At 39.1% G+C, this 23199-nt stretch overlaps 1 long non-coding RNA gene across 2 annotated transcripts; it reads right to left on the bottom strand.

Annotated features, from left to right (window-relative positions):
* Positions 1-214: 214 nt before the first annotated feature.
* LOC121337681 lies at positions 215-23074 on the bottom strand. 2 transcript variants are annotated; one of them, XR_005952928.1, is made up of 6 exons: positions 22930-23074; positions 11732-11902; positions 10387-11345; positions 9218-9280; positions 3394-3564; positions 215-500 (listed from the first exon to the last, which is right to left on the bottom strand). It is a non-coding gene; the product is annotated as an uncharacterized LOC121337681 (long non-coding RNA). The 2 variants fall into 2 exon arrangements; XR_005952929.1 differs by having other exon boundaries at positions 10387-10489.
* Between the last annotated feature and the right edge of the window lie 125 nt (positions 23075-23199).

The raw sequence follows: 23199 nt of genomic DNA, 5'->3' as shown, positions 1-23199 counted from the left end.
TTGTGGCAGCCCTGGTATCCAGCTGCTCCTCTTCCACATCGTGACATCTAGAGGACAGTAAGAGTTTGCTTTTTCCATGTCTTGGCTTGAAAATACAGGTGTCTGCTAAGGAAGGCAAGAGCTTCCTTTGACATGGAAAATGTAAACCCCCTCCCTCCGAATTATTATAATTTTAAATTAAGGAGCTCTAAGAGACTCAATGGCCCATTAACAGCAGATATATCCCCAAGGGAGGCCATGGAAGAGATAAAGAAAACTGCCAAAGCTGCTTTTGACAGGTGGCCCAATTAACAGTAGATAACTGCCCCATCTCTAACAGATGGCAATAGAATACACACCCCCAGCCACGTCTTGCAACCTAAGACAATCCATCATGCCATAATTTTACCACAGGACTTGTTTACCTGAGAGGTACTTACAGCAAGCTTTGGTATAACTTCCATTATCATTTTGCCATGTCTGCAGCTTGTAGTTCCAAAATAATTTCTCTTTTTCCATTTCTAGGGGGCAGACAAAGTAATTTTTATCAGCTGGCCTTTTTTTCAGTATGGATTATTTTTAAAAGGAACTTAAATAAAATCTGTTCTTATTAATACTCAATTGCTTATGTGTGTGGAGCTTACTGAAGGAAAGGAAGAGACCTGCCCTTTATTACAAGTCAAACACACAGTCATGCAATCAAAAATGTTGACATTTTTCCTTCAAAAATATTGTGATAGCTTCACTACTTTCCTGTAAGGAAAGAGGAGCAGGTTTCTTGCATAATTGTTTCTTATGTTATACTATTGTTTCTATGTTATACAAGTTTCTTGTATCATTTGCATTCTGCTTGGGTCTGGTCTCAGGGAGGCGGGCACGCCATCTGCTGTGGAAGATACAGAATAAAATCAAATACCATTTGTGAGAATAAAAAAGTATGTAGGAAAAAAATACTTCTAAAATATTAACTCTCCTGGAATTTAGTTTTTTTCAGGAAAGAATTTACCACAATTCAGGCTTTTAAAACAAATCTCATTCTGAAGAAAATAAACATGGTACAGAGATGGGCAGTTTTTCTAAGTTTCTTTTGCCCATTTCTAAGTTAAATTGTTAGAAGCCCAAAGAAGCCAACTGTAACTAGTAATTTCAAGGACAGTGGAGGAAGTGTCAGGAGCAATAAAACCTATTTGCTCTCAGACAGAGTAGTCTCAACATCTCATTCCTGCCTTGTACACTACCTTCCTTTAGCAGACCAGATTAAGCAGAAGTAGACCAGGGTTTTCTCTCTGCTTTTGGCCTCAAAAAGCAAACTTTTCAAGGCTCTGTTTCAAGTTCTTGGAGACCCAAACACAGCAATACAGCAATCTCCTAGCCAGCCTTGCAGCTGTAATGAGATGTAGATAACCTCTCCACTGATCATACCAGCAAGACTTGGCTAGCAGAGGAGAAAATCAGGATTTGTGGCATCCTCAATCACTGCCAGGCTATGGAAGAGAGAAAAGAGTATGACCAGCTCCAAAGGGACCTGTGAAAATTACATGCTTTTGCCAGATTCCACAGTATGAAAATCTCAGCAGCACTTTGTTTGCCTAGTATATTCCAAAAGAGAATTTAATAGAAGAACTATTTTCTATGTTATTATTAAAGCTCCCTCTCCTTTACCACTCTAGTTTAAAAGCCATTACCCCCTAGGTGGCACTGTCCAATAAAACAAGGCATGTTTAAATATGGAATGATCATTAAGAAAGAGTCATTAAGGTTGGAAAAGACCCTCAAGATGAACCTGTGGCCAAACACCACCATGTAACTAAACCATAGCACTTAGTGCCACATCCAGTCATTTCTTGAACACTTCCAGGGATGGTGACTCCAGTGCCAGGAGCAACAGGTTGTACCAATGCTTGACAACTCTTTCAGTGACAAAATTCTTCCTGATGTCTAACCTGAACCTCCACTGGTGCAGCCTGAGGCCATTTTCTCTTGCCCTGTCACTGGGCCTGGGAGAAGAGGCTGACCTCCACCTGGCTACAGCCTCCTTTCAGGGGATTGTAGAGAGTGATAACGTCCTGCCTGAGCCTCCTCTTCTCCAGGCGAAACACTCCCAGCTTCTTCATCTGCTCCTCAGAGGACTTCTGCTCCAGACCCTTAATAACCTTTGTTGCCTTTCTCTGGACACGCTCCAGCACCTCAATGTCTTTCTTGCAGTGAGGGGCCAAAGACTAAACACAGAACTTGAGGTGCTGAGCACAGGGGGACAATCACTGCCCTGGTCCTGCTGGCCACACTAATTCTTTTACAGGCCAGGATGCCAGTGGCCTTCTTGGCCACCTGGGAACACTGCTGGCTCATGTTCATCTGGATGTCAACCAACACCCCCAGGTACTTTTCTGCTGGGCCTGTGGAATTCTTGTTTACAATATAAACTAGTGTAAGTATGTTGAATGTAGCTATTAGTCTCAGCTTGGTAATCCTCTTTTTCTGAATCTGTCTCTCAGTCAATAAAACATGCTGCTGTGAATCTCATTTAAATACAGTATTTTTACTTTCAGAGTGCTATGGAATATATTTTCCTGGAAATTATTGTGCATTGCATGTATTTGTTCTGTGTGTGCTCAGTGAATAAACCTGCAGAGGCTGTGCTTACTTTAGCAAGTCATTCAGAGCAGCAGGAGCAGACTGACAGCTGTAAACTGCAGGGGCTGAGGTTCCTCACAGCTTCAGTATATTCTCACACAGAACTTATTTTGCAGCTGGTGGGAACTGGCCCAGTACTGCACATCATCATCACCTATTTTGAAACTCCCTGAAAAAAAGCTCTCTCACAAAACTTCCTCGACCACAGGACATCTCAGAAGCAGTAAGTTCCCCTCTCACCTGTCTCCCGTAGACAGTCTCCACTATGTACATAAAAACTTCACAGGCAGAAGGAAGCCCTCTTTTCTCACTCCTCCAGGTTTTGAGTGACACTGTTTTACTTGTTTCATATCCTGCTCTTCACTCTGGTGCTAGAACATGAATTGCTTGGTGGTGTAGGGGAGGAGGAATAGCCTTTGCCCTCCAGGCACTGTAGCAGTGCCAGGAAAACACCTTGAGCACACCCTTCTTACCCCTTGCTTTCACATATAAAGAAAGAGACAGGATATATTTCTGACAGTGTTTACCACTGTGGCAGGTTTGTTCACAGCCAGATAGAAATGCTGAGCCTAGGAGAGAAACTCAGACAGACAGACAGTATGTTGGGATGTGGAAAGAGAAAAAGTGTGTGCAAAACTTCTGAGAGCAAGGGGGTGCCACTGAGGAACAGGGAACCGTGGAACATAAGGGATTTAAAGAAATGATGCCACAATATCCTCAATTAATTTCTGTAATTCCCTTTTGAGAAGAGGTGCTCTGATTTTCTTCATATTATAGCACCTGGTAAATAATTTCATCATGTACATCTTCTTTGCTCACTCAAGATCTCCTCTGATTTTCCTTGTATATGGTATTATGTGTTGTCCTTTCATTTGGCTCTCACATCATTATCTTTTTCTGGTAATAGGTTTAAGTCCAGGCATCATCCAAATTGTGCCATGTAAGGCTTTCCTAGGACAAGAAACAAAATATGGTTTTATATAATCTTCATTTTTCTCTTCCGATGTCATCCAGAAGAAATCTGCCCACCCAATTACAATTACTCTGGCAAACAAAGAGGTTGTGGGAGGAGAACTATTCACATGTCAGCATACATTTGGAGTTGTTTACCTTCCTGTAGAGAAGGCCAGCACCAATTTTATAGAACTTTGGTTTCCAGTTCAACTCTCAGATTGACTGGAGTACCTTTATTTCAACAAAAGTATGCTCAGACCCAATCCATAACTTGCAGAGGGGCAAAGTTTCCAGTGTTACCCAGTTAGGAGTAAAAGGTCTCTAAAACATTTTGTGATTACATCAGTGCCTTTTAGTGCAAGCAGGAATTGATTTATTCCTAACAGGAGGATGTCTGCATGATGTATGTTTTTATGTCCAATGTGTCAGGCACTACTTTGTGCCCTTCAACATTGCAGAGCATTGTTTGACCCTTTTTAAGACATAGAACTAGAAAGCAAATGTACTTGTGATGAATCAGAGGCTTTGAGGAAGCATTGGTTCTTTCAGCCCAGCCTTAAGAATTCTTCCTGTGCTGGCCCAAGCTGATATGCACACTTAGTAAGAAACTCTAATACTGGATTTCTTTGGTTTGCAACAACTAGGAGGCTGGAGCTTATTAGGAAATTATATTATGTCTCCAGGCACTGAAAAGGTAAATTCTTCCTAATGACTTGTTTGTTGTAGTTATTATTCTCAGCATTTCTCCAGACATTCAGAAATAGATTATTTCTCTCTTGAGAAGTATAAAGCAAATTTTTTTTCACTAAGGAAACAAATTATTTTGCTTATAAAGCCTACATGAGATGTTGCAGAAGCCAAAAAAATGTGTTCAGTACAGTTTTTCTACCTTAACAGCATGCAGTAGAATTTTTATGTATGTTCTCATTATTTTTTCCTTTTTTTTTAAGCTCTCACAGGCATTTGAGTAAATTTGAAGTATTTTTTCCTCCAAAACTTCTAGGAGCTTAGAAACACAAGACTGCCACACAATTTGTTGAAAGATGTTAAGTCTTTAGTGATGGAGTTGTTTTTTTAAGAAATAGGAGGGGGTTTTATATATTATTTGCCTAAGATTGTAGGCCTCTGTAAAACTTGCATCTAAATGTCATCATGCTGCACATCTGCAGATCATACTGAGATATTCCTTTTTTGTTTGTTGTGAAAAGCAACAGGAAATACCCTGTTGGCAGCTACTATGTTCTCTGTGTGAGTCTGTGAGGTTCTGACTCAGACAGTCTCCAGTTCAAGTCAAAACCTCAGGTTTTAATGATACATGATTAAATACAAAGGGGGTTTTGTCGGTTTTTAAATTAAATTTTAACTTGCTGTGTTACATCCCAGGAACAAAATACTGCATGTGATCCTGGATGAATGCAGGACAAAAATCCTAACCCATCTGTTTTCTTTATTTATAAAGATTAATGTAGACTTTATTTTATTTCAGCAGTTCATGTTGACTCTTGAATTTCCAAATATGTTTGACTGCAGTAGTAATTTCTGAAAGCTATTTTAGCTTCTGTCTATCTGTCCTTCCTGCCTAATCTAAGTCAGTTGTAAATGCATGTGGCTTCAAAGGAGGGAGGAAAAAAGCATAATGAGGATAGTCTATGTGCTTCAAAATGTTAAAAAGATGGAAAACTATTTAAAGAACAAAACATGTCTCAGGAGCTCGACAATCACTGTGGACTGACATATGGTAATCGTATGTCAGCATATGCCTGTGCTACTTCTACAGCATATCTCCATTTGCTAAATTCTATTTGTGTCCAAAGTTGTAGCAAGAAGATCAAGTTTCAATGCAGTTTAAAAAATGTACAAGCACGATGATATGCTTAATTTTTAGTTTTCTGTAGAAGCAATCCTGCATATTTTTATTCTTTCCTTGTTTCCTTCCTCCTTTTTCTGATTTCAGACACTTCAATTTACCCATCTCACTCCGTGTTAATTTCTTAGTATCAAGAAAATTTGGACCAGCTCCAAGATTAACAAGTATTCCTTGGGGCAGGAGGGAGGAAGATTCAAAAGATGTAGTGCACAGAAACATGTAGAATTAGAAGAGGAGAAACAGTTTCAGTTTCCTGCTCTAAATCTAGTAATTTAATAACCTAATCACTGAGTCATTGTGTGTATTTGTTTCTGGTTTCCAGAACCCAGAAATTCCATTCTGAACTAAAGAAATCTCCCTTTGGAAAATTTTGCTGAAGTTAATATAATTTTAGTTTCAGTTAAATAGGACTATTAGAAAAGTGCTGGGAAATTTCAGACACAAACTAGCTGTGAGTTATGAGCTAACCCCAATTCTCATGTTGCTTCCTAAGAAATATTCCTTCCTCCATCTCAAAGCTGAGGATATCTGTTTGTTTCAGTTTTGTAACCCATGTTAAAGCTGACAAACTATATATTTGACTCTTCTGGCAATTAGAAAATAGCTTATTAGGAGCTGCAAATAATGTTGACAGTAAAATTAACAGTAAAAATACTGAGTATTGTATATGGGTCTAAGATTCCTTCATTACTACAGTGTAAATGGAAAGCATTTCACTTAAGGATACTGCCTGACAGGGAAATAGGTTAGAGCAAGAAAAGATTCCAGGGGTAACATTGTGTTGTTTGGGTTACACAGATAAAGTAAACGGAGCACATATTTCCTTTCTATCTGGAAACAAGCAGTGAAGAATTTCAATTTCCAGTCAGACAGGCAGGGAGTGGATTCTCCTCTCAAGATAAACCCAAAATAACTTTGGCAAAGAATGTCTCTAGACTGACACTGCTACAGTCCAGATGAGAAATTCCCCCACGTTTCTGAGTCTCAAGCATGGATGAACACAGCAGACCAGTGAAGCAATCATTTAATCATTCAGTTCCATTAAATGGGACATTGGTTAGCTATATGTGTCAAGAGCTAGAAAAAGGAGAGCTACTTTGAATATGCACAGGCCTTGGGATTAGAAAACCACCAGGATTTCTGCCCAAGGATTGCTGCACTGAAATGTCTTGGAGGTTTCTATCATAACCCAAAGCTGTGGTGGTGGTTGAGGAGAGGCTGTGCAATGGTTGCTGCAGTTTCTGCGTCGCTGCATTACCTTGTAATGACATTAGCACATATTTTACATTCTGTGAGGGGAATGCTTCCCTCCTCCTCCTCCCTGCCGTTTAGAAACAGTGAAGAGATGAGATGTGACACTTGAAAATGCTACAGCGCTGTCACCTCACCGGGGTAATAAGATGGTCTTAGTGGAGGCAGAAAATTCAGCTGCCTGAAGTACTTTTGCTTCGTCCAGCTGGTGTCCTACTGTCTGCAAAGCTGCTTCCAGACAGCAGTGCTTTGTTATTCACTTGACTTTACTAGCCCTTGTCAGAGTTAATTGGATTTGTGACATGGTCAGATGTTTATTTCTTGATTCTGTTGTCCCTTGCCTTACAGAACTCATACGCCAGGGGAAACAACATTACATCTAGCAAATACCAAACTATGAAGAGATACACAGAAATGCTGTCCAACTTTTTAGGAGATAAAATTTAAGGAAATGTGTGCTTAAAATATTTTCCCCTCTAATTTATGACAATATTGTCACTTAGCTCTGGTTTATTACAATAATTAAAGCAATTATAAACCCTTTTGTTTAAATATATCCACAGCTCTCTAGACAGTCAAATGTCACATTCATTAATGTGGTCACATATAAATGCCCAACTAAACCTTATTGTAGCTGAATGCTGTTTTGGGGAAGAATGCACATAAAACACAAACACAAGGTTACATTTCTGGTAAGATTTCTTAGTTTATTAAGCATTTGAAAAACTTACGCTCTTATGAAAGCCACTGCCTACAGGCATAATTTTATTATACCTTCCTTTGTGTAATAACTTCTGTTTTATATGTGAGATTATATACAATAGTAGTTATACAACTCACTTTCTAAATCTTTGCTATTACTGATGTAGTATTTTGCTGTAAATGTTTTTAAATACAATGAAGAAATGCTCATGAAGTTATTGATACCTCTAAATTATTTAAATCAAAAAACAAAAAATGACTTGATTTACAACTGCCAGAAAAAGCAGTTGAATGAATTTTGGCACAGAATCCCAGAGAAGGTTTTATTCTGAAATGCAATCTCCCTTCTTACGGAAGTTTTGCTTGGATGAGAGGCCCACACGTGACCTTAGAGAACAGATAAACACAGACACGCTCACAGCACTCTGGAAGTCACAGTGGATGCAGTCTTTTCTTCAGGCTTGAAACGAGTAAATCAACCACAGCTTTGTGAACAAGGAGTGTATAGAAATACCTGAACATTCATTCATATGCCAGCATGAGCTAGATTTCATAGATGTTATATGATAGTAACAGCAGGAGGAGAGGGGGAGAGAGACAGATTGACAAAGCAGTTAAGCATGGGCTTAACTTTAAGTTTGCATCCAAATCCTCATGAAGTCAACAGCTATGCATTTGGAGCTATGCCAGGATGCAGCTGAAGATGTGACCATCATAGTCCACTTTATGTAAGCATGTTGTTACTAAGTTTTTAAGCAGAAATGGAGTTAGGCAGTTATTGGTAATCTGTGTTATGAAAAACATGTTGGCAAAATTTTTATATTGGCTAGTGCAAGAGAGTAATGGAATCAAAAAGAAACTACATGTCATCACATCAGCAAGAAACAGTGTATGACTTGTTTCTATTTCATTCTAATTTTATTATTAACAGACCCCCAGTGCTTTCAATACACATAAAGCTGCAGCAGCACAGGGGCAAATCATTTGAGCTTGGTGTCATTTTGGGCAGCTATTTGGAAGCATCTGAAAAATGCACAAGGCTAACCTCCACTCCAACACATTGTAGTAGCTGAGAAACAGGGGAGGATTTTTTTTTTTTTTTTAAGTATAGTGCTTCCACCTTTTGTACTGATTTTGACAGGACATTGGTTCCTTAAATAAGGCAGTGTTTAGTCCTTCATCTCTTGCACTGTGAGGTAACATTTTATAAGCCAAAATAATGTCCATCTAGACTCTGAAACTGTTACTCTACCCCACTAAGAACTTCAGGAACAGACTTACTGCCTTTAGTGAGGCAAAGTCTGAAGTAAAATCACTAAGCAACTTTGCTGAAAAAGCTACTCAGCTGGAGAAATTTTATCAGAATATCATCTTCTATTGTATCACTGTTTCTGTTTGCCAAATTAATTACAAGATTTTCTTATGTTCTACTGTATTATGTTAACTAAAAATTCTTCATTACATTTCCTTGAGGACAGTCATAAAAAAGGCATCATCTCCAGACAACGGTCTATAAAATATTTGGTGTATCATAGCTCTTTCACAGGCATCTTTCAATATCTTTATTCAGCTTCAATAAAATTGAGATTTCTTTATTTACATGACATCTAGTAACAATCTACAAGCAATAGCTGGAACAGAAAAAACAGTTCTTCTCCAACCCTGCCTATTATTGTGGAACTGATTTAGTTTTGGAGTAGAGGTCCATTAGAAAGATAAGTTTTCTAGCAAGCTATTCAAAAAGTAGAAAAATATTAAAGAGTAATCAGGAAAAGGAATAAAAATAGCTTTGTGCATTTTTATTATTTATTATCCTGAGTTGGCACTTACTTTGATACAAAGACTTACACATCCCAGAATGCTCCATGCTCTTAAATTGTACTTTTCTCAGCCCTAAAAAGATAGTATAAAAAATACTAAGGTCAACACACCAGCATAAAGCTTATCAGCTTCTATTTATTCTTACAGTTCTTTCACAATACATTATTAATACCAAGGTTGTATCAACTACCATGAATATCTAACTGATTAAAAAATTGCGTGTTAGTCCACAAGACACTGTTGATGTCTGATTGAATCTCAAATAAGATTAGATACTGGGGGGGGGGGGGGGGGGAAGTCTTTTAAGATAAAAGGAAAGCACAAAACCTCAACAAAACCTAACGCTAATGTCAGAAGCCAAATTCCAACTTAAAAAGCAACATTCCTCTAGACATGCTGCTGCATTTTGTGTCATTTCTTCATGAACCTTCCTCAGAAGCAGGACTGCTACAAAGTGATGTGTTAAAGGCATCCATCCCTGCTTTCAGGTACAAGGCCTTCCTAGTGACAGAAATAGGATGTCCACTTATGAAACAATTTCTTAAAGAGCTACTAAAAGCTGGCACAAGATAAAACATTTCCAGGCCTGGAAGTTCCTTAGCTTCCAGCACTGCCAGGAGGCAGCAGGCACAGCCCCTCACCCCAGGGTGACAGGGACCTTTTGGGAGGGAGTCCATCTGGACACCTGCTCAGGGACCTGCAGCCCTGCAAGTGCTGCCAGCCCTGCCGCAGAGGCAGCTGCAGCTCTTGGAAGGCTGGGCCACCTGCCAAGTGGATGGCTAGAGAGCTGGCAGGCAACCAGCAAGTTTCTGGCAAAAATTTGACAAGCTTGGGTTCCATAAGGTTTCTCTTTTAAAACATAAGAATGCTACCTTCTATTCACAACAAAATACTAAATAGTTTATGTTAGGAAGTGCGTTTCGTACAAGCCCATTTTCTCCCTCCAAAAATACACACTGAGGAAAATTTAACTTGACAGTTTGTGGTGACGTTCAGATAAAACCAAACATTAAGGAATATATGCCTAATGAGAAAAATTAGTATAGAAATAAATAGAACCACACAGTCTACCTGGTATGTCTGTGTCATCTGTTGCTCAAGCACTGCAATACAGGGCACTGTAGAAATTCTGCAATTAGTTCTAAGAAAAACTGAAATATCACAATGTATCTGCTTACCCACGGTGCTTCCTCAGGCACACCAGGGCCACAGGCAGGCAGACATTGACTGGAACAAGGGGTTAAAATGTAACTCTCCTAACTTTTTATTGACTTCCCTTAGCTAGAAATAGAAAAAACATAATGTGATTTCCTGATATAGCTGAGTATGAAGTTGTCTCAGCACAATTTTTAAAATGTATTGTAGACATAAATTAGCACATATTAATGTTAATAGAGTTATAATGCTTATTGTGTCTGAGCTAGAACCTTCAGCTTGGGTTGTGCAGTTTGCTTAAATATTTAAAAGAGCAGGAAAATCTACAGTCCTACTGCCAAACAGCATAATAATTAAGTAATTAATCAGCAACTACTTAGCTCTTGAACTAGCTAAGCTAAAGAATTCTAGCAGCTGTACTTTTGGGGATTGAAGGCTGAATCCACACTGATGGATCCAATATTCCTTCTGCACTGGTGTCAGTGCTTTACACTCTGACACGGTGGCTGGCAAGCCCCAACCCAAGTTCATATTGTTCTATATTCATATATGGTTTTACAGTCAGGAGTAAGGAATTCACTATAAGGAATGCTGACAGAGTTGTCCCTTGTGAGTTTCTATGTCTGACTGAATTTGGTTTTCAATATTCCCCCTTCAGCTTTAAACAAATGCAGGTTTCATGCACTCAGCTAAGTATTAATTAGCCTGATGCCTATCACTTGGGGGAAAATAACGTTATGCCATGTTACATTCCTTCAGCTCTTATGAAGTGTGAGAATCAGTTTCAGCTCTTGTATGCACTTGAACTTCTGCTTTTTTGTGCGGGAACCTAAACAATCTGTTAATGAAAGTAGAAATCACTGTAGCAGAGAATCACTGTCCCATTCTGTCATTTTACAGCAAGGAAACACCAGCATTTATGGTATCCTTTTGCAGCCAGAAATTTCTGTTGTACCAGTACAAGACTTCCAGGAGAAAATACCTGGCAAAAGACAATGGAAAATGCTAAGTCTTGTCTCAAAGTTTTCATTTTATACATTGCAGTATTTATTTAACTTCCTTAATCAAGGAAGGTAGTTAAGTCCAACTCTTCTTCCTTGACAGCCAGCAGGAATAGAGGTAGTCAGTACACATTTTAATGTGCTGCTGTCTCCTGCACTCTCCAGACCATCGAGAGAAACTCTGCATTCCCCGTAACTCTGCCACTTATGGATATAATGATGAATATAATATATGTGGCTGCCTTCCTAACAATACCTAGCAGCATCCAGCACACATGCTCATACTGTATTAGACTATACCAATTTTGTAAATGTGGAAAGAGACACATTTTCTGAAGTCAATGAGTACAGCTAGAAAAAAACATACCAAACAGGAAGGACTGCACTGCAGGCCACTTGTGTGAAGCAAAGCCTTTTCTTCAGAGAAGGACACTTTTATTTCACAAATTTATATTAAGCTGAATTTCTTTGTCCAGCTTGTATGTTCTTGGTCACTGGCATTTTTCATGAGACAAAGCAAATGCTGATCCTCTTTGGGCTGTAAGGGAAAACATCTGCTAGTCAGAACTGGGGTATTGAGAGCACTTGGTCAACCCAACTTCACAGAAGGTTTAAGTACCTCCAGACTGTATCACATCTGTCAAAGCAGAAGCAAATACAACATAAAATGTAGAGCAGGTCCAATTTTTAGTGTGTCAGTAGAATCAGCCTGCAGTTATTTTTAACTGCCTCGGAAAGCTTAGCAGGCAGATACAGTTAATCCTTTAAAGGATTTGCAGGTATTCATAGCTTAATAAGTAAGTATAGTGGATTAAACCAATAGGAGACCGTAGACAGTCAAAGACAACCTTCACATGCTAACATCAAAGAAATAAAAAGAACAATTTCTTTTATATAGTTCTTTCCTGACAATCACCCTAAATTGTCAGTATGTGCCAGAATCCCAGAGAGTAAAATATGAAATAAAAATGTTAGTCATTAACGTCACCATGTGTGATATTTATCAGAAAGCAGTGAATTTCTAGTCTTCTATTTCCATTATCCTATAAGTGCTTTGAAAAGCAGAGCTGCATTGTGAAAACAAATTAAAAATACATCTCCTTATGTAATAAATAAATAATAAACATAAAATGGTACAATTCATTTTAGTAAGAAGAAAAAAGGCTGAATTATTTTTATAGGTTGTATTTTATATTGCTTGTATTCTTTTCCAGGATTCACTGACTGAGGCTTAGCTGATAGATGTGGGCCTTCAATAATATTCATAAACACTGTGAAAAAGAACACACATGATAAGACAATGGAAAAAAAAAATCAGATGACACAAAACTATTAGGCTGAGGAAATCCAGGACTAGCTATGAAAAGCTTTGGAGGTGGTTCAATACTGAATGGGTGACAAAATGCCAGAGGCTATTCCGTGTCATTAAGCACAATGCACATCAAGAGGGGAAGAGAAAATACACATATATGTGTATATATATATATGGGGTGTTAGTATCACCAGGAAAGAAATCTGAAAACATCTAGTGCTTAAAGGAACAAACAAATTTGGGATTTATTTCAAAATCAACATAGAAAAACATGAAAAATCTGCCCTGTAAACACTCAGGCCACAAACACTTTATGAATACTATATGGAGCTTTAGTCATTCCATTATCAAAAATGACACGGTAGAATTAGAAAAACATCTAGAGAAGAATATGAGAGAGAGTAATGAACTTTATTCAAAAGGTAACCTGGTAATAGTTATTCACTAGTTTTCACAATAAAAATATTGGAAGGCATGCTTTTTTTTTTTTTTTTGGTTTTTTTTTTTTTTGGTAATAATAAACTAACTTTCATTAGATATTGTGAGGCACAAACTGCACACGGATCAGAAAAAACATGACTTCATTGATTCAGCAGTTCTATTCAGTAGGTCAGCAGTAACTGTTAAACAAAAGAGTCTCCTCATCACTGAAGGCCTGAAGAGCATGATAGAAAAATCACTGCAAGCATGACTGCCTCCGGACATTTTTTCCATAAGTATCTACTTACTGGGTTAGGCAGACTTTTCATCTGGCTGAATTCAGCAGTTCTCAGGTCCTCATGACTAGAATGACTGAAATCATGATGTATATTGTTTGGCATATTGTTACAAGAAATTTGGCCAAGAGCTCCCTGCTTCTATCACTGCTACTTAAAAAGAATCACAATAAAACAAAAATTGCTTCATTAACTGACTAACTGAAGCAGTCTAATTCCCTGCACATTAAGGTTATATATTCTGGCTACCTGACAAACCACTGCTTTCACCCTTCAACTGTGTTAACTGAAATATAGTTGAAATATATGTAGATAAGAGATACATGAAAGATAAGAGTAGGATATTACTCCACAAGGTTATAATTAGGACCCTGCTCTTCCCAGATGAGTCAATAGTGGGATGTATTCTTGACTTTGATGCTTGAACAGAATTGTGAAACATACAAACATAGGACTAGAAGGGAAGTCCTAAATCACTGCAAGTACTCAACTCTAACACTTGCAGTTGTATCACTTAATTTATTTCACAAAGTGACCAAAGTCCCTTTAGTAACCACTCTATCAGACGGCAGTCTCGAAGTGTCTCTCTGACAGACAATTCTGTTTGATTTTTAGAGTCAGTGTATTCCTAGTCAGTTGATGACTTATGCTTTTCTACTAACACAGTTCCTTGGCTTCAAGAGAGCTTTACCTCTGCGATGGTACATTCAGAGAAGCAAATGATATCATCTGTTAATACTTGTTTAGCTTGGCTCATTGAGGCAAGCCCTTTCACTGCAGATCATGGTATGCAATGCGAAGAGGTCCCAGCTGGCTGTGACACCAGGCCTGTCAGGGCAGAGACACTGCAGACATTCCACTCCCTCATGGCCCTGGTCCCAAGAGCTGTGCAGATAGGTTGGCACATTCCTTTCAGGCCAATGTGCCCTGTCACTGAGACAGCCAGTCTTCCTCAGCATGTATTCAGAGCCAAACTGAAGTGGCTGCACTAATTCACTTCTGGAAACAGTTTAGTGGTGGTTAGATCAATTATTTATATACTTATACTTCACTGTGCAGTGTAATTGCACTCCTAGTTTCTCTCTGTACACTTCCAATCCCATTGATCACCAAGCCCTTTCTCCGCACCGACTCTGTACCGATTTGCTTTTCTGGAATGCAGTATTTGCATGGAACAGACTCCAGTTTTTCCATACATCTCAAAGTCTATGATAACCTTTGACACGCAAACTGAAAAGATTTTCAGCATTTGTACTAAGGGCTCTGCCGGAATGCTGAGCCCTGCAAGTCACTACAATGACTCTGAAGCTTAGAGACAATTTTATTATGAGAATGACACCACTTCTTATCGTTTTGGAAGAAGCATCTTAATATAGTAGCGGCAGATAACTGACATCAGCATCACCAAGTTCCTAAGAGATGCCTGAGAAGGGAAGAAATGCAGTTAAAACCATCGGAAATCAGGATTGACAGAACACTTGACAATGGTTCTGCACTTTGTAAGAGCAGTCTATCTTAATTTTTCACACGCTCCAATCTTTCCCCTTTACAATCCAATTTGCTTAGGCAACCTGGACACCTTTCACTCCTCATGGTTTCTCTGGCTCCGTTCCATCCTGCAGATTTTTTGCTGCAAGTCATTCCTACTAACAGGCACTGCACAGAGAATACAGTTTCAGGAAGCCTACCACTTATCTCACTGAGTGCTTCACTGTCATATCAGCACTTTTTCTGAATTCAGGAAGGGCAGGGGTCTATGAGTGGAAATAAGAGAAATGGCTTAGGCAGTGGATTCTATCCTGACACAAGCATGAAGGAAAGGCCAGAACAAAGATCAACATAAACCTCAAAAAAAGGATTTGAGGGCATAAAAGGGCTCCAAAACACAGAGACACCATAAGAAGAGCTTTATCACAGAGGGAATGAAACATAGTATCATGGAATCACTGGGTTGGGAAAAGACCTCCAAAATCATTGAGTACAACCATCTACCTAACACTGACGACACTGAATCACGTAAATCAAGTCCCCCGGTGCCACAACATCAGAAGCTCCAGGACCTTAATGGTCCAGAGTGACTTGGTGGGTGGGAGGATGAGGGGCATTCAAGTTTTATAGATGAGTAAGAAAGGGGCTGTGAAAGACAAAGTAGCTTAAGAGAAAGGACACACAGAAAAACATTTAAAATGAAGATTTTTTTTTTTTTTTAATGCGTGGCCTTCTGCAGAAATTTAGATTTAGTTATTATATAAGGGCTGTGTATGCATATTTAGTCTTGTGAAAGCAAGCAAAATACTACTGAAGTTGAATATACAGCCCATATGTATTTACCCCAATATGAAACCCCAATATGTATACAATACTTACCTTACAGTAATTTATACTCTAACACATATTTTGAAAATCTGTAACACATATCTCAAATCAGACTATGTAATTAGAAAGATCTGTTTGCTTAGCAGAGGAAGCAGAGTAGTGGTACTTCCTCATCCCCTTTCTGCCATCCTAATGCCCTATTGTCACTGTACCTGGCTGCTGTGTTCCTCATGCATTGAAGAAATGAATGAATATGAGGAAACAGCCTGCAGGAAACAGTCTGTGTTTGACTACCCTTTTATGCTTATTTTGCTTTGTGGCAATACCTCTGGCTTAATAGGGGTTTCATTTGATTTAGTTCAAGTCAAGGGAAGAATCAGCCCCACGATGTGCCCACACACCTATCCAACATGGCCTTAACGTTCCTGACTAACCTTCTGAACACCTGTCCAAAGGCAAAACAAAGCAACTGGAGATTTCACATGCAATCTGAACGTAATGTGATGTGAGCCAGACAAATGCTTCAGCTGACCTTGATCTCTTTCCAAAACATGGAACACCACATTAATAAATATCAATATTCATTTAGAAACCTTCAGAGCACTTAGCTGAAATACTTTCATTGTAGTCATATAGTCAAGTGTTAGCAAATTTTCATCTTAAAGATAGATGCTGCATTGGCAGCTGGCAAAGAATTAAGAGAAAAAAATTAAACCAAATACAGGAAGCCCTAATGACAAACAGAATGCCGGACAACTATGAAGTTTTTTTGGGGAAGAAAACCCACTTTGATTTTCTTAGAAAACATGTAATGTTGAATAAATCAGGAATTTTTCTTTCCTTACTTTTCTTTGGTACTTTTACTCACTCAGGTATACTTACTGTGAATCAATTTCATAGAACAGTACTTCCCCAAATTAAGATTTGATCCTTTTTCTTTATCCTGTCAAGATTCTTACCAAAGTTGTTTGGTAAGAATAAATTGTTTTTATGGTCCACACATAGAACAGTACTTCCCCAAATTAAGATTTGATCCTTTTTCTTTATCCTGTCAAGATTCTTACCAAAGTAATGATAAATTGTTTTTATGGTCCACGAGATGAAAGATTTATTCTTTTATTATGAACCAATAATTTTATTCAAAAAATCAGTCAATCCTCAACTCCATCCACAGAGCTGCTCCCATCTTACAGGAATTAAGAATCAAACAGGCCTTTCCCTCGAGTGTGGCATCACTGTGCAAAGGGCAGGGAGAAGAACCTGGGAGGGTGCAGTGAACAGGACAAGAGCAGAGCATCTGCTCCTGTGTGGCTTTTTCTCTCCTCCCACACATTCAAGGCAGAGATGCATACAGAGCGTGTACAGCGCTTATTTTTAACCAGTCAGGCAAAGGGCCACGATGGCTCTGTCCCATTGCTCTGTTTATCTCAAGGACAGCTACGAATGCCTTGTGCTGAGATCTGATGTTCTCCCCTCATGCCATGGTATCCCCCTCCCTATTCTTCAAATATTGCCTTATGTGGCAAAAATGTGTCTCAACAACACGTATTCCTGGCACTCTGCAGGCAGCTCTGCTCGTTGTTTTTGTGCATCACATCTCCTAACACAACATAAGGACAGATCTCGCCAGGACTTAAACAAAAGCCAAAAAACCCCCAACATAATCAGGCCCCCTTTCATGCAAAAGGACCTCCATTATTCTGTTTACTGAATGTATTATTTCTTTTAGGTTTGCTTTCAAGTGGGAACTCTAAATTCTCATTGCCAGTATTTTGCCTTTTATCACATTAATAACTATTTTTGGTTTTCTGTTAGACTACCAATCCATTTAAAGGCTATTCTAAGGCAGTTCCTCATATGGTCAATTTTTTGTTTATTTTCTGTTTGGGCTATGTTTTTCTACCAATTCACAGAGAGCACAGTACAGGTTAGTCACACATTCATAACTTGATTATACTAACCAAAGTCAATAACTTATGCAGTTCTGAGGAGGAGGATGATTTTACCAGGCGATTTTATTGAAAAAGACATCATCCTCACCACAGATTTTCACAGCAAGAGTTATATGGAAAAGAATATCCTCCTCCAATATATGAAACAACATACCACTTAGTCAAAATTGTGATTTCTAATCCGTAGTTTAAGGAAAGTATATATATATATATATATATTTGAACTCTGTAGGGCTTCAAAGACTAGACTGTGAAAGGGACAAAATGAAGAAATCACATGTATCATTCTCATTTTGCAGGAAATGGAAGATATCTTACCTTATTACTACTGAAGACAGAGCAAACACAAAAATCTTCACAGATACCCTGAGACAACATGCATAAAGCAGCTGCCACACCACAAACACAGATCCTTCCTTATTTTATGTTAGCCTATCCAAGTAGCCATGGCACCTGGCAACCAAAAAGCCGCTATAAAGAAAACCAGCTCCTTGAGAAACAGTCATTCAGCTCCTGAGGTAAAAAAACTTGCTGAAAAAGCAGAATTGTAAATAAAACACAAGGAAGTGCCTGCTGCTGACTGCCTCTACATTAATCTGAAAAAATCATTTGTCCATACATATTTTTTTCTGAATAAACAGCATTGTATTAGAGAACCAAACCAAATAACGTGAGACATTTCTCTCTTGGAAGAAATTAACCTGCCCAAACCAATGGAACAATTGTACTTCCACCATGTGGCCCTGAAAGAGCTGAATGTGCCTTGAGAGGGAATGTACCTGTCTCCCAATAGAAAACAAGGACACTCAGATCTTGGCTGATCAGACCCTCCATCGTTATTTATCTTCTACATATTCATAGTAAGCACATATTTTTAATCATCAGGGAGACATGTAAAGCACATTTTAAATCCCATTGATTCCAAGTAAATTTAAGGGTGCACTTAAACATAAGTTTAAGATGTTTTGGTAACAAATCAGATTCAAGAAATCAAACACTGCTCTATGTGAAATACAACAGTTTTTATCTCCTTTTCAGCAGACCATAATATACTGCTTCACAGTTAGCTACTCCTGACCATTCTTAAGAATTAACAGTGTGGGACATAGAAAATAAATTTAGAATTAAGTGGTCTATAGCTGCACAGTCTGCAGAGCTTATATTACCAACCAGCACAAACCATTGCTGGATGAATAACAAGATTTATACTTGGACAAATGAAAAATAGAAATGTGATACACAAAACTGGTCAGAATCTAGTATTTCTTAAAATTAATCCCAGTAAGGCTCCTGAGACATGTTTGTTATTTTTAAGTATTATCTATACAGTTTATATTAACAAATTTCAGCATACAGATTGAAATACTAATTCTGTGCTGAAGTAATCAATTTGCAAATTGTGCTATTACAACTATTCAGGTAAGTCATACAGTATTTTTTTCATTTCTTGACAGAATAACTTGAATGTTGCAAACAAGATCAGTAATGCACTTTCAAGATTAAGTTTCAGATGACTGAAACTGTTAATACTACAAAAAAGCCACTTTCAAAAATCATTGCCAACTTCATGAATTTCTGAATATTAACTGCACACAAATTCTGACCAGCAAATAATGACAAATCACCCTGTGTTTCTATTTTAAATACTTAGTTTTATATTTTTGAATACATTACAGCCAAAGGCAACAAAACTTCTATTTGGAGATTTTATGTATTCTGCTTCTTCATTGCTGCCTTTTCAAAGGGAAGCTTTTTGCACAGCAAACTACAAGCATGTATTGAGCACAGTAACCACTGTAATTTTGATTTCAACAAGGTCAACATCACTAAGAAGCCAGTTTTGCCTTAAAGGCAAAAGCCTCCTAAGAACCCCAGCTGGATCTTTTAAATGTAATTGAACTATAACAATTCATTTCCACAGGCTTATGAAAAAAATGCCTTCTAAATTTGCAACCAATTTTATAGTATTTGGCCACTGACAATAGATGCAGACAGGGAAGCTGGACCATCACTTTTTGAATTTCATACAGTGCTAACTCAGACAAAAGTTTTTAAGCAAAGAGAGACAGGCAACACGGAGCCCCTGTTAAGAACAAGCACAGCATAGTCAAAACACATGAGAAAGTGAAAAGGCACAGAACGTGAGAGAAGCTGAGACTTCACTCCTGGGATCACCGGCCTGCTGTGCACAGGAAGTGTCTCCCTGCTGGTGCCTCCTTGGTCAGCACAGCACAGCTGGCTCTGGGCTGCCCTTCACCATCACCCCAGGGCAGCTCACAGAGGGACGGATGGAGAGCTTGCCTGTATTAGGAAATTACATTATCTCACCAGTGAGATGTTGCTGCAGTTTACTCTTGTGCATGTGGGTAGTTAGCTGTTGGCAGCGCTGTTTCCAGTTAGAATGGCTGTAACAGCCATCAGCTGAAAAAATGTTATTTCTCAGCATAGTTGAGGGACCCTTTTCTTCATTCCCTTTGTATTGTATAGTCATACCTATCTCTGCAAGTGTAACAGCCACTGAGTATAACATAGTATCAAATCAAAACTTAACTGCAAAACTTACAATTTGATAGTAGGTAAGGCCTTGTATTTAATGACCTTGGCTAAATAGCTACAGGTTGGGTGAGGTAGGAGAAAATGAGGCTTTAATGTTTGCTAGGCATCATTAACATCCGTTCCTGTTCACAGCTACATTTTGGAAAATGCTACATGGAGTGGTTTTCACTATACATTCACAAGATCATTTTGGCAGACAGAAAGTTATTTCACAGGGTAGGAAAGGAAAAAAATGTATTACTGATTTCCCCCCTGCTTTTCTACTGCTGCTTCATTAAAGCTTTCCTACATTTCCTCTTCCTATCATGCTGTACTGCTAACTCTATGAATAATTTAATTGGGATACTCTATCAGCACACTGCACTTGATGAAGCCTTGATTCTCACAACATTTTTGCTTCCATCCCGATTTTTTTGTAACCTAACCTGAAAGCATGATGACCAAGCATTTCCATTTTCACTTTCTCCTCTGCAGTTCCCGAGACAGAAATAAAATGGAGAGGGGGCAGAATGGGAGGGGGTGGGATGCCTTCTGCTAAAGGCAGAAAACACATCACACAGCCATCATCAAAACTTCATGTGTGACAATCTGGTAAGTGAATCCTCAGGGAATTTTAACTACACATCCCTTTACAGGTACACAGCAAAATCCTCCATGACAAGAGGATGAGGCAGTGAAAGCCACCTTAAAAAGACTCCAGAATGAATGGATGTCAGGGGAAGGAGGAAGGGAGAAAGAAAAGAGGTGGTCTCTCACTGTGAATAATCCTTGGGAGGTTTATAACTAATAATTACCAGGGGGTGGTTTTTTTGTCCGTTTGTTTTTGGTGGTTTTTTTTTTTCCCAGATAGCAATATTAGCCTCTAGAACAGTAAGAAATCAGGAAAATTGCACTGTCTTTTCTCAACAGCAATGTGTTCTTAACTCAGCAAAAAGCAGCAAGCTTTTATTATCATTCTTTCTTGTAGCCTTTTATTTCCTAGTGCTTTCACATATTTAGATATTACTTCTGTCATCTACATTCTAATTTCAAAAAAGTCCTAGGGTTATATTATTTACATATCTCAAGTGAATATAGTTCACATATGACCAATATGATAAGGAACATAATTTACAATAACAAGCAACACGAAGTAGTTTAAAATGCTCCTTACTTTCACTGCCTCTAAGTGAGGCATTTAAAGCTAATTCATAAAATTTCAGTGATTTTCCCCTTTTAAATAAAGTTTCACAAAAAATCTAAAATCCACACACCCAGATAAATAGCAATCAATTTCTCATATTATATTAAAAGCAATGTTAACTCTTTTGATTGAAGTAAGTGTCTGAAGTTTGTACTCTATGAAGTTGTTTCTGTTAGGAAAAGTATTCCAGAATCTGTTGGGGCTCTTTGTGCGTTTTTTTGCCTTTCTCTTAGAAACCTGAGAGCTGAGCTGATCTGTTTACTGTCACTGAAAAAGCATTCCCATCCTACTCTTTCCAAATTCAAACTTTACCCTTCTTTTCCCCTTACTCTCTGGTCTTTTCTGTTCCCTATCCTTTGTATTGGTTCTGCCGCTTGTCAAATGCTTTCCACAGGCTGAATCGGCTCATTAAATTAGCAGTGTTATTCAGCCATTTCAGTCATCAATTTTTCCATATTTCTGTGATTTGAGTCAGTTACCCAACAGTAATGAAAACCAGAGATAACAGGTGAAGGCAGTTTACAGCAGGCCACAAGAAGGCCTTGCAGGGTCATGCAGAAAGGTTTTTTTCTTGGCAGCTTTTCAGCAGCATTCCTCTATTCAGTAGTCCCTGTTTATTGGATAATGTATCAACATCAAAACTTGGTGAGTCTTCTGCACCTACATTCTGTCCACGACAAAATACTTCTGATCAATAACTCTGCGTCTCTTGTGACAAATACCTCCAATTCAGCATATGTCTACCATCGTTTCACTTATTTTATACCTGAAGTACCTGAAAGGAATACACTTTCATGAATGGTAACCTACACATTACAACAGCTGATCCCTACTAAAACAACAAACACGTGGAAGAAATGTCTGTATTTTGGGTTGCAAAGCAACTGAGAGCCATTGAGAGAAAGACATGGCTAAGAAAAAGAGATTATTTTTTCCTCTATTTCAAAATACTACTTAAAATCAGTGTTTTCCAGGGGAAAAAAAAAATCAACACAGCAGCAAGAAAAATAAAAGTACAAACTGCTGGCACACCTACATCGTTAATACAGCCAGTAACTTTCCATATACCCAGAATCTCTGGGAATGTGCATCCTTTGTTTAAAAGGGGAGACACACGGAAACATCCCCTGCATTAGGTTTTCCCTTAAGGGACAAAACTCACGCATTGAACTTTTACAGAATTTACCACCATTCTTGTGTTACCCTAGCGGGGAGACACACGGAAACATCCCCTGCATTAGGTTTTCCCTGAACTCCCCTTAAGGGACAAAACTCACCCATTGCACTTTTACAGAATTTACCACCATTCTCGTGTTACCCTAGGAAACACATAAAGAAAGTTGGCACACTTGCTTGCTTCTTCTGGAACTTCTATCCAAAGCCGAGCTGTTAAAATGATGGCGATGTGACCCATCTTTGCCGAATTCTCAAGCGATACTCGTGAGGGAAGACCAAGTAACGCGGCCTCTTGGAGAGGATGACCACCCTGTCCTCCCCAACAGGCACACCTTGCCCCTGAGCCGCACTTACTTCTCTTGGATGCGAGGCGCTTCCCGCAGGGCCGGGGCTGCCCGGGGAGCCAGCGGCACGGCGCAGGGCCCTGCCCATGGCAACACCTCGCACGCGGGAGCGGCGCTGAAGGGAGCCGGGCCGAGAGCCGCTCGCTGCTGCGGGACACGGCTGCGGGACACGGCCGACGCAGCGGCTGAGGGGAGCGCCGCTGCCCCCGCCCCGGCCCCGCCCCCCCAACATCCGGGTCCCCGCCGGCGCCGCGGCGCCGCCGCCCGCTCCGCGTCCCGG

This window comes from Onychostruthus taczanowskii, unplaced genomic scaffold (genome assembly GCF_017590055.1).
Source record: "Onychostruthus taczanowskii isolate IOZ18803 unplaced genomic scaffold, ASM1759005v1 scaffold28, whole genome shotgun sequence".
Lineage (NCBI taxonomy): Eukaryota > Metazoa > Chordata > Aves > Passeriformes > Passeridae > Onychostruthus > Onychostruthus taczanowskii.
This window is presented reverse-complemented; position numbering and strand designations above follow the sequence as displayed.